Below are 15,176 nucleotides of genomic sequence, written 5' to 3'. Positions count from 1 at the left end.
GTGGAAGTGCCCTAGGCTCTCTTGCTTTGTTTTTTAGATGTTTCAGGAAACACCATACACTTCTCCCGAGTGTCTGTTGGCAATTTACATCCCGCCCTTCAGCATAACACGGCTCCCAGTTCTCCATGGCCTGTCCTGCCTTTCTGGATTTTACACTTTTTTCAGATGGCCCTTTTGACCGGGGGGAAGTGAGACTTCATTGTAGTGCAGATTTCCTTTGCAAGCTTGCTTGGTTGGCCAAAAAGTGCGTATGCGTTTTTTCCTGAATATATTCAGGAAAAAACGCATACGCCCTTTTTGGCCAAGTGCATCATTGTGGACGTTCTGCCTCTTTTCCTATGCTTTCAATGCAATTCCAGTCTACCTCCTGAAATCGGTTTCCTGCAATTCTGCCCCGCTTTCAAGTCCTCTTGGCAGCCTTACTTCAGTCTATTTTTGGACGATAGCTGTCATTTATAACTCTGCAGGTTTGTGAATTACAGTGCCCCTGAGCTCCTTTCTTCAACTCGCTTTCTTGTGACCTGGCCGCAACACCGCAGGATGGCTTCGGGCCCTAATCTGGTTCCGGCCCGGCATGCTGAGCCTTTGGTTAATTCCTCTTCCTGGTGGGAAATGAGAGTTAAATTTGCCCGTCCAGACACCTGCAGCTAGCCTCTCATTGGTTCTCGCTATTCCTGTTCATCTTCCGCAGAAATTGCAAACTGGGCCAAACAGGAGGTTAAAGGCGCTGACTCTCCAAGTGGGGAGAGTGTTAGTAAAGCGTCTGGAATGTTGCACCCGAGTACCAGGGTACGAAAACTGAGACATATTTGAACACGTCTCCCGATCACATGGTTGATCATACTCTGGGTTCCACATGCATGTTTTAGCTGAAGGAAGAATACCTAAAACCTGGGTAGTTGAAACCCATGGAATGGGTACCATGCAATATGACTTCAAAGGGTCTTCATTTGCTCACCGAACCTCTCCAATCCTATCACTGCTGCGTTTATGCCCCTGTACACATGCTTGATTCTCTTTCAGAGACATAGCAATCCATAGGTTTTAAGATACTTACTAGTCAGGTACATTCTTAGGCGTTTAATATGCGGTGTTGAGTCCATTTCGTTGAGCAAGGAGTAGCTCTTGTCTATTCCATATTTGGCTTAAGGAACTTTATCTGTGCTCATTTCAATCTCTGGTTTTATGCAGCACCCCAACTCACCTTTCCCCTTAAGCAAGCATAAGTTGGTTTTCTAAATTTGAGACCCTGTTCTGTTTTGGAATGCAGTTCCTGTGTAGCCAAGTTTACATTCCGTGTATTAGTGATATCTTATGATGTTTCTTTTTCTGTGTGACTTATTTCAGTTAGAATCATCGTACCTGAATCTACTCATTATGCTGCTAAGGGCCTGATGGCATAGATTTCATTGCTGAGTGATACTGCATTGTACGTAAGTACCACAAGTTCTTTATGCATTTTTCACTTTCTGTGATTTTGAACTTGTACGGTAAACGAGGTTCTTGTAAACAGAGGCGTCCCAAACTTTGGGGTGGCTGTGTCTTTTTGATTTTAATTTCCCTAAGCTATAGGACCATAAGTGGAAGTGCCCTAGGCTCTGTTGCTTTGTTTTTTAGATGTTTCAGGAAACACCATACACTTCTCCGGAGTGTCTGTTGGCAATTTACATCCCGCCCATCAGCATAACAAGGCTCCCAGTTCTCCATGGCCTGTCCTGCCTTTCTGGATTTTACACTTTTTTCAGATGGCCCTTTTGACCGGGGGGAAGTGAGACTTCATTGTAGTGCAGATTTCCTTTGCAAGTTTGCTTGGTTGGCCAAAAAGGGCGTATGCGTTTTCTCCTGAATATATTCAGGAAAAAACGCATACGCCCTTTTTGGCCAAGTGCATCATTGTGGACGTTCTGCCTCTTTTCCTATGCTTTCAATGCAATTCCAGTCTACCTCCTGAAATCGGTTTCCTGCAATTCTGCCCCGCTTTCAAGTCCTCTTGGCAGCCTTACTTCAGTCTATTTTTGGACGATAGCTGTCATTTATAACTCTGCAGGTTTGTGAATTACAGTGCCGCTGAGCTCCTTTCTTCAACTCGCTTTCTTTTGAGCTGGCCGCAACACCGCAGGATGGCTTCAGGCCCTAATCTGGATCCGGCATGGCACGCTGAGCCTTTGGTTATTTCCTCTTCCTGGTGGGAAATGAGAGTTAAATTTGCCCGTCCAGACACCTCCAGCTAGTCTCTCATTGGTTCTCGCTATTCCTGTTCATCTTCCGCAGAAATTGCAAACTGGGCCAAACAGGAGGTTAAAGGCGCTGACTCTCCAAGTGGGGAGAGTGTTAGTAAAGCGTCTGGAATGTTGCACCCGAGTACCAGGGTACGAAAACTGAGACATATTTGAACACGTCTCCCGATCACATGGTTGATCATACTCTAGGTTCCACATGCATGTTTTAGCTGAAGGAAGAATACCTAAAACCTGGGTAGTTGAATCCCGTGGAATGGGTACCATGCAATATGACTTCAAAGGGTCTTCATTTGCTCACCCAACCTCTCCAATCCTATCACTGCTGCGTTTATGCCCCTGCACACATGCTTGATTCTCTTTCGGAGACATAGCAATCCATAGGTTTTAAGATACTTACTAGTCAGGTACATTCTTAGGCGTTTAATATGGGGTGTTGAGTCCATTTCGTTGAGCAAGGAGTAGCTCTTGTCTATTCCATATTTGGCTTAAGGAACTTTATCTGTGCTCATTTCAATCTCTGGTTTTATGCAGCACCCCAACTCACCTTTCCCCTTAAGCAAGCATAAGTTGGTTTTCTAAATTTGAGACACTGTTCTGTTCTGTAATTCAGTTCCTGTGTAGCCAAGTTTACATTCCGTGTATTACTGATATCTTATGATGTTTCTTTTTCTGTGTGACTTATTTCAGTTAGAATCATCATACCTGAATCCACTCATTGTGCTGCTAAGGGCCTGATGACACAGATTTCATTGCTGAGTGATATTGTTTTGTAAGTCAATACCACAACTTCTTTACCCATTTTTCACTTTCTGCGATGTTGAACTTGTACGGTAAATGAGGTTCTTGTAAACAGAGGCGTCCCAAACTTTGGGGTGGCTGTGTCTTTTTGATTTTAATTTCCCTAAGCTATAGGACCATAAGTGGAAGTGCCCTAGGCTCTGTTGCTTTGTTTTTTAGATGTTTCAGGAAACACCATACACTTCTCCCGAGTGTCTGTTGGCAATTTACATCCCGCCCATCAGCATAACAAGGCTCCCAGTTCTCCATGGCCTGTCCTGCCTTTCTGGATTTTACACTTTTTTCAGATGGCCCTTTTGACCGGGGGGAAGTGAGACTTCATTGTAGTGCAGATTTCCTTTGCAAGTTTGCTTGGTTGGCCAAAAAGGGCGTATGCGTTTTTTCCTGAATATATTCAGGAAAAAACGCATACGCCCTTTTTGGCCAAGTGCATCATTGTGGACGTTCTGCCTCTTTTCCTATGCTTTCAATGCAATTCCAGTCTACCTCCTGAAATCGGTTTCCTGCAATTCTGCCCCGCTTTCAAGTCCTCTTGGCAGCCTTACTTCAGTCTATTTTTGGACGATAGCTGTCATTTATAACTCTGCAGGTTTGTGAATTACAGTGCCCCTGAGCTGCTTTCTTCAACTCGCTTTCTTGTGACCTGGCCGCAACACCGCAGGATGGCTTCAGGCCCTAATCTGGGTCCGGCACGGCACGCTGAGCCTTTGGTTATTTCCTCTTCCTGGTGGGAAATGAGAGTTAAATTTGCCCGTCCAGACACCTCCAGCTAGTCTCTCATTGGTTCTCGCTATTCCTGTTCATCTTCCGCAGAAATTGCAAACTGGGCCAAACAGGAGGTTAAAGGCGCTGACTCTCCAAGTGGGGAGAGTGTTAGTAAAGCGTCTGGAATGTTGCACCCGAGTACCAGGGGAGGAAAACTGAGACATATTTGAACACGTCTCCCGTTCACATGGTTGATCATACTTGGGTTCCACATGCATGTTTTAGCTGAAGGAAGAATACCTAAAACCTGGGTAGTTGAAACCCGTGGAATGGGTACCATGCAATATGACTTCAAAGGGTCTTCATTTGCTCACCGAACCTCTCCAATCCTATCACTGCTGCGTTTATGCCCCTGTACACATGCTTGATTCTCTTTCGGAGACATAGCAATCCATAGGTTTTAAGATACTTACTAGTCAGGTACATTCTTAGGCGTTTAATATGGGGTGTTGAGTCCATTTCGTTGAGCAAGGAGTAGCTCTTGTCTATTCCATATTTGGCTTAAGGAACTTTATCTGTGCTCATTTCAATCTCTGGTTTTATGCAGCACCCCAACTCACCTTTCCCCTTAAGCAAGCATAAGTTGGTTTTCTAAATTTGAGACCCTGTTCTGTTTTGGAATGCAGTTCCTGTGTAGCCAAGTTTACATTCCGTGTATTAGTGATATCTTATGATGTTTCTTTTTCTGTGTGACTTATTTCAGTTAGAATCATCGTACCTGAATCTACTCATTATGCTGCTACGGGCCTGATGACATAGATTTCATTGCTGAGTGATACTGCATTGTACGTAAGTACCACAAGTTCTTTATGCATTTTTCACTTTCTGTGATATTGAACTTGTACGGTAAACGAGGTTCTTGTAAACAGAGGCGTCCCAAACTTTGGGGTGGCTGTGTCTTTTTGATTTTAATTTCCCTAAGCTATAGGACCATAAGTAGAAGTGCCCTAGGCTCTGTTGCTTTGTTTTTTAGATGTTTCAGGAAAGACCATACACTTCTCCCGAGTGTCTGTTGGCAATTTACATCCCGCCCATCAGCATAACAAGGCTCCCAGTTCTCCATGGCCTGTCCTGCTTTTCTGGATTTTACACCTTTTTCAGATGGCCCTTTTGACCGGGGGGAAGTGAGACTTCATTGTAGTGCAGATTTCCTTTGCAAGTTTGCTTGGTTGGCCAAAAAGGGCGTATGCGTTTTTTCCTGAATATATTCAGGAAAAAACGCATACGCCCTTTTTGGCCAAGTGCATCATTGTGGACGTTCTGCCTCTTTTCCTATGCTTTCAATGCAATTCCAGTCTACCTCCTGAAATCGGTTTCCTGCAATTCTGCCCCGCTTTCAAGTCCTCTTGGCAGCCTTACTTCAGTCTATTTTTGGACGATAGCTGTCATTTATAACTCTGCAGGTTTGTGAATTACAGTGCCCCTGAGCTCCTTTCTTCAACTCGCTTTCTTTTGAGCTGGCCGCAACACCGCAGGATGGCTTCAGGCCCTAATCTGGTTCCGGCACGGCACGCTGAGCCTTTGGTTACTTCCTCTTCCTGGTGGGAAATGAGAGTTAAATTTCCCATCCAGACACCTCCAGCTAGTCTCTCATTGGTTCTCGCTATTCCTGTTCATCTTCCACAGAAATTGCAAACTGGGCCACACAGGAGGTTAAAGGGACTGACTCTCCAAGTCGGGAGAGTGTTAGTAAAGCGTCTGGAATGTTGCACCCGAGTACCAGGGTATTTAAACTGAGACATATTTGAACACGTCTCCCGATCACATGGTTGATCATACTCTGGGTTCCACATGCATGTTTTAGCTGAAGGAAGAATACCTTAAACCTGGAGAGTTAAGACCCGTGTAATGGGTACCATGCAATATGACTTCAAAGGGTCTTCATTTGCTCACCGAACCTCTCCAATCCTATCACTGCTGCGTTTATGCCCCTGTACACATGCTTGATTCTCTTTCGGAGACATAGCAATCCATAGGTTTTAAGATACTTACTAGTCAGGTACATTCTTAGGCGTTTAATATGCGGTGTTGAGTCCATTTCGTTGAGCAAGGAGTAGCTCTTGTCTATTCCATATTTGGCTTAAGGAACTTTATCTGTGCTCATTTCAATCTCTGGTTTTATGCAGCAACCCAACTCACCTTTCCCCTTAAGCAAGCATAAGTTGGTTTTCTAAATTTGAGAACCTGTTCTGTTTTGGAATTCAGTTCCTGTGTAGCCAAGTTTACATTCCGTGTATTAGTGATATCTTATGATGTTTCTTTTTCTGTGTGACTTATTTCAGTTAGAATCATCGTACCTGAATCTACTCATTATGCTGCTACGGGCCTGATGACATAGATTTCATTGCTGAGTGATACTGCATTGTACGTAAGTACCACAAGTTCTTTATCCATTTTTCACTTTCTGCGATGTTGAACTTGTACTGTAAACGAGGTTCTTGTAAACAGAGGCGTCCCAAACTTTGGGGTGGCTGTGTCTTTTTGATTTTAATTTCCCTAAGCTATAGGACCATAAGTGGCAGTGCCCTAGGCTCTGTTGCTTTGTTTTTTAGATGTTTCAGGAAACACCATACACTTCTCCTGAGTGTCTGTTGGTAATTTACATCCCGCCCATCAGCATAACAAGGCTTCCAGTTCTCCATGGCCTGTCCTGCCTTTCTGGATTTTACACTTTTTTCAGATGGCCCTTTTGACCGGGGGGAAGTGAGACTTCATTGTAGTGCAGATTTCCTTTGCAAGCTTGCTTGGTTGGCCAAAAAGGGTGTATGCATTTTTTCCTGAATATATTCAGGAAAAAACGCATACGCCGTTTTTGGCCAAGTGCATCATTGTGGACGTTCTGCCTCTTTTCCTATGCTTTCAATGCAATTCCAGTCTACCTCCTGAAATCGGTTTCCTGCAATTCTGCCCCGCTTTCAAGTCCTCTTGGCAGCCTTACTTCAGTCTATTTTTGGACGATAGCTGTCATTTATAACTCTACAGGTTTGTGAATTACAGTGCCTCTGAGCTCCTTTCTTCAACTCGCTTTCTTTTGAGCTGGCCGCAACACCGCAGGATGGCTTCAGGCCCTAATCTGGTTCCGGCACGGCACACTGAGCCTTTGGTTAATTCCTCTTCCTGGTGGGAAATGAGAGTTAAATTTGCCCGTACAGACACCTCCAGCTAGCCTCTCATTGGTTCTCGCTATTCCTGTTCATCTTCCGCAGAAATTGCAAACTGGGCCAAACAGGAGGTTAAAGGGACTGACTCTCCAAGTCGGGAGAGTGTTAGTAAAGCGTCTGGAATGTTGCACCCGAGTACCAGGGTACGAAAACTGGGACATATTTGAAGACGTCTCCCGATCACATGGTTGATCATACTCTAGGTTCCACATGCATGTTTTAGCTGAAGGAAGAATACCTTAAACCTGGGTAGTTGAAACCCGTGGAATGGGTACCATGCAATATGACTTCAAAGGGTCTTCATTTGCTCACGAACCTCTCCAATCCTATCATTGCTGCGTTTATGCCCCTGTACACATGCTTGATTCTCTTTCGGAGACATAGCAATCCATAGGTTTTAAGATACTTACTAGTCAGGTACATTCTTAGGCGTTTAATATGGGGTGTTGAGTCCATTTCGTTGAGCAAGGAGTAGCTCTTGTCTATTCCATATTTGGCTTAAGGAACTTTATCTGTGCTCATTTCAATCTCTGGTTTTATGCAGCACCCCAACTCACCTTTCCCCTTAAGCAAGCATAAGTTGGTTTTCTAAATTTGAGACACTGTTTTGTTCTGTAATTCAGTTCCTGTGTAGCCAAGTTTACATTCCGTGTATTACTGATATCTTATGATGTTTCTTTTTCTGTGTGACTTATTTCAGTTAGAATCATCATACCTGAATCCACTCATTGTGATGCTAAGGGCCTGATGACACAGATTTCATTGCTGAGTGATATTGTTTTGTAAGTCAATACCACAACTTCTTTACCCATTTTTCACTTTCTGCGATGTTGAACTTGTACGGTAAATGAGGTTCTTGTAAACAGAGGCGTCCCAAACTTTGGGGTGGCTGTGTCTTTTTGATTTTAATTTCCCTAAGCTATAGGACCATAAGTGGAAGTGCCCTAGGTTCTGTTGCTTTGTTTCTTAGATGTTTCAGGAAACACCATACACTTCTCCCGAGTGTCTGTTGGCAATTTACATCCCGCCCTTCAGCATAACAAGGCTCCCAGTTCTCCATGGCCTGTCCTGCCTTTCTGGATTTTACCCTTTTTTCAGATGGCCCTTTTGACCGGGGGGAAGTGAGACTTCATTGTAGTGCAGATTTCCTTTGCAAGCTTGCTTGGTTGGCCAAAAAGGGCGTATGCGTTTTTTCCTGAATATATTCAGGAAAAAACGCATACGCCCTTTTTGGCCAAGTGCATCATTGTGGACGTTCTGCCTCTTTTCCTATGCTTTCAATGCAATTCCAGTCTACCTCCTGAAATCGGTTTCCTGCAATTCTGCCCCGCTTTCAAGTCCTCTTGGCAGCCTTACTTCAGTCTATTTTTGGACGATAGCTGTCATTTATAACTCTGCAGGTTTGTGAATTACAGTGCCCCTGAGCTCCTTTCTTCAACTCGCTTTCTTTTGAGCTGGCCGCAACACCGCAGGATGGCTTCAGGCCCTAATCTGGTTCCGGCACGGCACGCTGAGCCTTTGGTTAATTCCTCTTCCTGGTGGGAAATGAGAGTTAAATTTGCCCATCCAGACACCTCCAGCTAGTCTCTCATTGGTTCTCGCTATTCCTGTTTATCTTCCACAGAAATTGCAAACTGGGCCAAACAGGAGGTTAAAGGGACTGACTCTCCAAGTCGGGAGAATGTTAGTAAAGCGTCTGGAATGTTGCACCCGAGTACCAGGGTACGAAAACTGAGACATATTTGAACACGTCTCCCGATCACATGGTTGATCATACTCTGGGTTCCACATGCATGTTTTAGCTGAAGGAAGAATACCTAAAACCTGGGTAGTTGAAACCCGTGGAATGGGTACCATGCAATATGACTTCAAAGGGTCTTCATTTGCTCACGAACCTCTCCAATCCTATCACTGCTGCGTTTATGCCCCTGTACACATGCTTGATTCTCTTTCGGAGACATAGCAATCCATAGGTTTTAAGATACTTACTAGTCAGGTACATTCTTAGGCGTTTAATATGGGGTGTTGAGTCCATTTCGTTGAGCAAGGAGTAGCTCTTGTCTATTCCATATTTGGCTTAAGGAACTTTATCTGTGCTCATTTCAATCTCTGGTTTTATGCAGCACCCCAACTCACCTTTCCCCTTAAGCAAGCATAAGTTGGTTTTCTAAATTTGAGACCCTGTTCTGTTCTGTAATTCAGTTCCTGTGTAGCCAACTTTACATTCCGTGTATTACTGATATCTTATGATGTTTCTTTTTCTGTGTGACTTATTTCAGTTAGAATCATCATACCTGAATCCACTCATTGTGCTGCTAAGGGCCTGATGACAAAGATTTCATTGCTGAGTGATATTGTTTTGTAAGTAAATACCACAACTTCTTTACCCATTTTTCACTTTCTGCGATGTTGAACTTGTACTGTAAATGAGGTTCTTGTAAACAGAGCCGTTCCAAACTTTGGGGTGGCTGTGTCTTTTTTATTTTAATTTCCCTAAGCTATAGGACCATAAGTGGAAGTGCCCTAGGTTCTGTTGCTTTGTTTTTTAGATGTTTCAGGAAACACCATACACTTCTCCCGAGTGGTTGTTGGCAATTTACATCCCGCCCTTCAGCATAACAAGGCTCCCAGTTCTCCATGGCCTGTCCTGCCTTTCTGGATTTTACCCTTTTTTCAGATGGCCCTTTTGACCGGGGGGAAGTGAGACTTCATTGTAGTGCAGATTTCCTTTGCAAGCTTGCTTGGTTGGCCAAAAAGGGCGTATACGTTTTTTCCTGAATATATTCAGGAAAAAACGCATACGCCCTTTTTGGCCAAGTGCATCATTGTGGACGTTCTGCCTCTTTTCCTATGCTTTCAATGCAATTCCAGTCTACCTCCTGAAATCGGTTTCCTGCAATTCTGCCCCGCTTTCAAGTCCTCTTGGCAGCCTTACTTCAGTCTATTTTTGGACGATAGCTGTCATTTATAACTCTGCAGGTTTGTGAATTACAGTGCCCCTGAGCTCCTTTCTTCAACTCGCTTTCTTTTGAGCTGGCCGCAACACCACAGGATGGCTTCAGGCCCTAATCTGGTTCCAGCACGGCACGCTGAGCCTTTGGTTAATTCCTCTTCCTGGTGGGAAATGAGAGTTAAATTTGCCAATCCAGACACCTCCAGCTAGTCTCTCATTGGTTCTCGCTATTCCTGTTCATCTTCCACAGAAATTGCAAACTGGGCCAAACAGGAGGTTAAAGGGACTGACTCTCCAAGTCGGGAGAGTGTTAGTAAAGCGTCTGGAATGTTGCACCCGAGTACCAGGGTACGAAAACTGAGACATATTTGAACACGTCTCCCGATCACATGGTTGATCATACTCTGGGTTCCACATGCATGTTTTAGCTGAAGGAAGAATACCTAAAACCTGGGTAGTTGAAACCCGTGGAATGGGTACCATGCAATATGACTTCAAAGGGTCTTCATTTGCTCACCGAACATCTCCAATCCTATCACTGCTGCGTTTATGCCCCTGTACACATGCTTGATTCTCTTTCGGAGACATAGCAATCCATAGGTTTTAAGATACTTACTAGTCAGGTACATTCTTAGGCGTTTAATATGGGGTGTTGAGTCCATTTCGTTGAGCAAGGAGTAGCTCTTGTCTATTCCATATTTGGCTTAAGGAACTTTATCTGTGCTCATTTCAATCTCTGGTTTTATGCAGCACCCCAACTCACCTTTCCCCTTAAGCAAGCATAAGTTGGTTTTCTAAATTTGAGACCCTGTTCTGTTTTGGAATGCAGTTCCTGTGTAGCCAAGTTTACATTCCGTGTATTAGTGATATCTTATGATGTTTCTTTTTCTGTGTGACTTATTTCAGTTAGAATCATCGTACCTGAATCTACTCATTATGCTGCTACGGGCCTGATGACATAGATTTCATTGCTGAGTGATACTGCATTGTACGTAAGTACCACAAGTTCTTTATGCATTTTTCACTTTCTGTGATATTGAACTTGTACGGTAAACGAGGTTCTTGTAAACAGAGGCGTCCCAAACTTTGGGGTGGCTGTGTCTTTTTGATTTTAATTTCCCTAAGCTATAGGACCATAAGTTGAAGTGCCCTAGGCTCTGTTGCTTTGTTTTTTAGATGTTTCAGGAAACACCATACACTTCTCCCGAGTGTCTGTTGGCAATTTACATCCCGCCCATCAGCATAACAAGGCTCCCAGTTCTCCATGGCCTGTCCTGCCTTTCTGGATTTTACACTTTTTTCAGATGGCCCTTTTGACCGGGGGGAAGTGAGACTTCATTGTAGTGCAGATTTCCTTTGCAAGTTTGCTTGGTTGGCCAAAAAGGGCGTATGCGTTTTTTCCTGAATATATTCAGGAAAAAACGCATACGCCCTTTTTGGCCAAGTGCATCATTGTGGACGTTCTGCCTCTTTTCCTATGCTTTCAATGCAATTCCAGTCTACCTCCTGAAATCGGTTTCCTGCAATTCTGCCCCGCTTTCAAGTCCTCTTGGCAGCCTTACTTCAGTCTATTTTTGGACGATAGCTGTCATTTATAACTCTGCAGGTTTGTGAATTACAGTGCCCCTGAGCTCCTTTCTTCAACTCGCTTTCTTTTGAGCTGGCCGCAACACCACAGGATGGCTTCAGGCCCTAATCTGGATCCGGCACGGCACGCTGAGCCTTTGGTTAATTCCTCTTCCTGGTGGGAAATGAGAGTTAAATTTGCCCATCCAGACACCTCCAGCTAGTCTCTCATTGGTTCTCGCTATTCCTGTTCATCTTCCACAGAAATTGCAAACTGGGCCAAACAGGAGGTTAAAGGGACTGACTCTCCAAGTCGGGAGAGTGTTAGTAAAGCGTCTGGAATGTTGCACCCGAGTACCAGGGTACGAAAACTGAGACATATTTGAACACGTCTCCCGATCACATGGTTGATCATACTCTAGGTTCCACATGCATGTTTTAGCTGAAGGAAGAATACCTTAAACCTGGGTAGTTGAAACCCGTGGAATGGGTACCATGCAATATGACTTCAAAGGGTCTTCATTTGCTCACTGAACATCTCCAATCCTATCACTGCTGCGTTTATGCCCCTGTACACATGCTTGATTCTCTTTCGGAGACATAGCAATCCATAGGTTTTAAGATACTTACTAGTCAGGTACATTCTTAGGCGTTTAATATGGGGTGTTGAGTCCATTTCGTTGAGCAAGGAGTAGCTCTTGTCTATTCCATATTTGACTTAAGGAACTTTATCTGTGCTCATTTCAATCTCTGGTTTTATGCAGCACCCCAACTCACCTTTCCCCTTAAGCAAGCATAAGTTGGTTTTCTAAATTTGAGACACTGTTCTGTTCTGTAATTCAGTTCCTGTGTAGCCAAGTTTACATTCCGTGTATTACTGATATCTTATGATGTTTCTTTTTCTGTGTGACTTATTTCAGTTAGAATCATCATACCTGAATCCACTCATTGTGCTGCTAAGGGCCTGATGACACAGATTTCATTGCTGAGAGATATTGTTTTGTAAGTAAATACCACAACTACTTTACCCATTTTTCACTTTCTGCGATGTTGAACTTGTACTGTAAACGAGGTTCTTGTAAACAGAGCCGTTCCAAACTTTGGGGTGGCTGTGTCTTTTTGATTTTAATTTCCCTAAGCTATAGGACCATAAGTGGAAGTGCCCTAGGTTCTGTTGCTTTGTTTTTTAGATGTTTCAGGAAACACCATACACTTCTCCCGAGTGGTTGTTGGCAATTTACATCCCGCCCTTCAGCATAACAAGGCTCCCAGTTCTCCATGGCCTGTCCTGCCTTTCTGGATTTTACCCTTTTTTCAGATGGCCCTTTTGACCGGGGGGAAGTGAGACTTCATTGTAGTGCAGATTTCCTTTGCAAGCTTGCTTGGTTGGCCAAAAAGGGCGTATGCGTTTTTTCCTGAATATATTCAGGAAAAAATGCATACGCCCTTTTTGGCCAAGTGCATCATTGTGGACGTTCTGCCTCTTTTCCTATGCTTTCAATGCAATTCCAGTCTACCTCCTGAAATCGGTTTCCTGCAATTCTGCCCCGCTTTCAAGTCCTCTTGGCAGCCTTACTTCAGTCTATTTTTGGACGATAGCTGTCATTTATAACTCTGCAGGTTTGTGAATTACAGTGCCCCTGAGCTCCGTTCTTCAACTCGCTTTCTTGTGACCTGGCCGCAACACCGCAGGATGGCTTCAGGCCCTAATCTGATTCCGGCACGGCACGCTGAGCCTTTGGTTATTTCCTCTTCCTGGTGGGAAATGAGAGTTAAATTTGCCCGTCCAGACACCTCCAGCTAGTCTCTCATTGGTTCTCGCTATTCCTGTTCATCTTCCGCAGAAATTGCAAACTGGGCCAAACAGGAGGTTAAAGGCGCTGACTCTCCAAGTGGGGAGAGTGTTAGTAAAGCGTCAGGAATGTTGCACCCGAGTACCAGGGGAGGAAAACTGAGACATATTTGAACACGTCTCCCGTTCACATGGTTGATCATACTTGGGTTCCACATGCATGTTTTAGCTGAAGGAAGAATACCTAAAACCTGGGTAGTGGAAACCCGTGGAATGGGTACCATGCAATATGACTTCAAAGGGTCTACATTTGCTCACCGAACCTCTCCAATCCTATCACTGCTGCGTTTATGCCCCTGTACACATGCTTGATTCTCTTTCGGAGACATAGCAATCCATAGGTTTTAAGATACTTACTAGTCAGGTACATTCTTAGGCGTTTAATATGCGGTGTTGAGTCCATTTCGTTGAGCAAGGAGTAGCTCTTGTCTATTCCATATTTGGCTTAAGGAAATTTATCTGTGCTCATTTCAATCTCTGGTTTTATGCAGCACCCCAACTCACCTTTCCCCTTAAGCAAGCATAAGTTGGTTTTCTAAATTTGAGACCCTGTTCTGTTTTGGAATGCAGTTCCTGTGTAGCCAAGTTTACATTCCGTGTATTAGTGATATCTTATGATGTTTCTTTTTCTGTGTGACTTATTTCAGTTAGAATCATCGTACCTGAATCCACTCATTATGCTGCTACGGGCCTGATGACATAGATTTCATTGCTGAGTGATACTGCATTGTACGTAAGTACCACAAGTTCTTTATGCATTTTTCACTTTCTGTGATATTGAACTTGTACGGTAAACGAGGTTCTTGTAAACAGAGGCGTCCCAAACTTTGGGGTGGCTGTGTCTTTTTGATTTTAATTTCCCTAAGCTATAGGACCATAAGTGGAAGTGCCCTAGGCTCTGTTGCTTTGTTTTTTAGATGTTTCAGGAAAGACCATACACTTCTCCCGAGTGTCTGTTGGCAATTTACATCCCGCCCATCAGCATAACAAGGCTCCCAGTTCTCCATGGCCTGTCCTGCCTTTCTGGATTTTACACTTTTTTCAGATGGCCCTTTTGACCGGGGGGAAGTGAGACTTCATTGTAGTGCAGATTTCCTTTGCAAGTTTGCTTGGTTGGCCAAAAAGGGCGTATGCGTTTTTTCCTGAATATATTCAGGAAAAAACGCATACGCCCTTTTTGGCCAAGTGCATCATTGTGGACGTTCTGCCTCTTTTCCTATGCTTTCAATGCAATTCCAGTCTACCTCCTGAAATCGGTTTCCTGCAATTCTGCCCCGCTTTCAAGTCCTCTTGGCAGCCTTACTTCAGTCTATTTTTGGACGATAGCTGTCATTTATAACTCTGCAGGTTTGTGAATTACAGTGCCCCTGAGCTCCTTTCTTCAACTCGCTTTCTTTTGAGATGGCCGCAACACCGCAGGATGGCTTCAGGCCCTAATCTGGTTCCGGCACGGCACGCTGAGCCTTTGGTTAATTCCTCTTCCTGGTGGGAAATGAGAGTTAAATTTCCCATCCAGACACCTCCAGCTAGTCTCTCATTGGTTCTCGCTATTCCTGTTCATCTTCCGCAGAAATTGCAAACTGGGCCAAACAGGAGGTTAAAGGCACTGACTCTCCAAGTCGGGAGAGTGTTAGTAAAGCGTTTGGAATGTTGCACCCGAGTACCAGGGGAGGAAAACTGAGACATATTTGAACACGTCTCCCGTTCACATGGTTGATCATACTCTGGGTTCAACATGCATGTTTTAGCTGAAGGAAGAATACCTTAAACCTGGAGAGTTGAGACCCGTGTAATGGGTACCATGCAATATGACTTCAAAGAGTCTTCATTTGCTCACCGAA

At 44.1% G+C, this 15,176-nt stretch overlaps 1 long non-coding RNA gene across 4 annotated transcripts in view; it reads left to right on the top strand.

Moving 5' to 3' along the window:
- The window catches only part of LOC307181274, a 134,295-nt gene that overhangs the window by 47,578 nt on the left and 71,541 nt on the right, over positions 1 to 15,176 (top strand). Inside the window, exon 6 of one of the 4 annotated variants that reach the window (XR_013826305.1) lies at positions 12,408 to 12,488. The exons of 2 other annotated variants lie outside the window; for them this stretch is intronic. This is a non-coding gene — a long non-coding RNA (uncharacterized lncRNA). Of the gene's footprint in view, positions 1 to 9,247; positions 9,329 to 12,407; positions 12,489 to 15,176 lie in introns of those variants that run through there. One more of the 4 variants, XR_013826306.1, reaches the window with a different exon arrangement.

Source organism: Stenella coeruleoalba, assembly GCF_951394435.1.
Source record: "Stenella coeruleoalba genome assembly, contig: scaffold_104, whole genome shotgun sequence".
Taxonomy (NCBI): Eukaryota; Metazoa; Chordata; class Mammalia; order Artiodactyla; family Delphinidae; genus Stenella; species Stenella coeruleoalba.
Note: the sequence above shows the minus strand (reverse complement) of the source record. Positions and strands in the feature narration are given on the sequence as shown.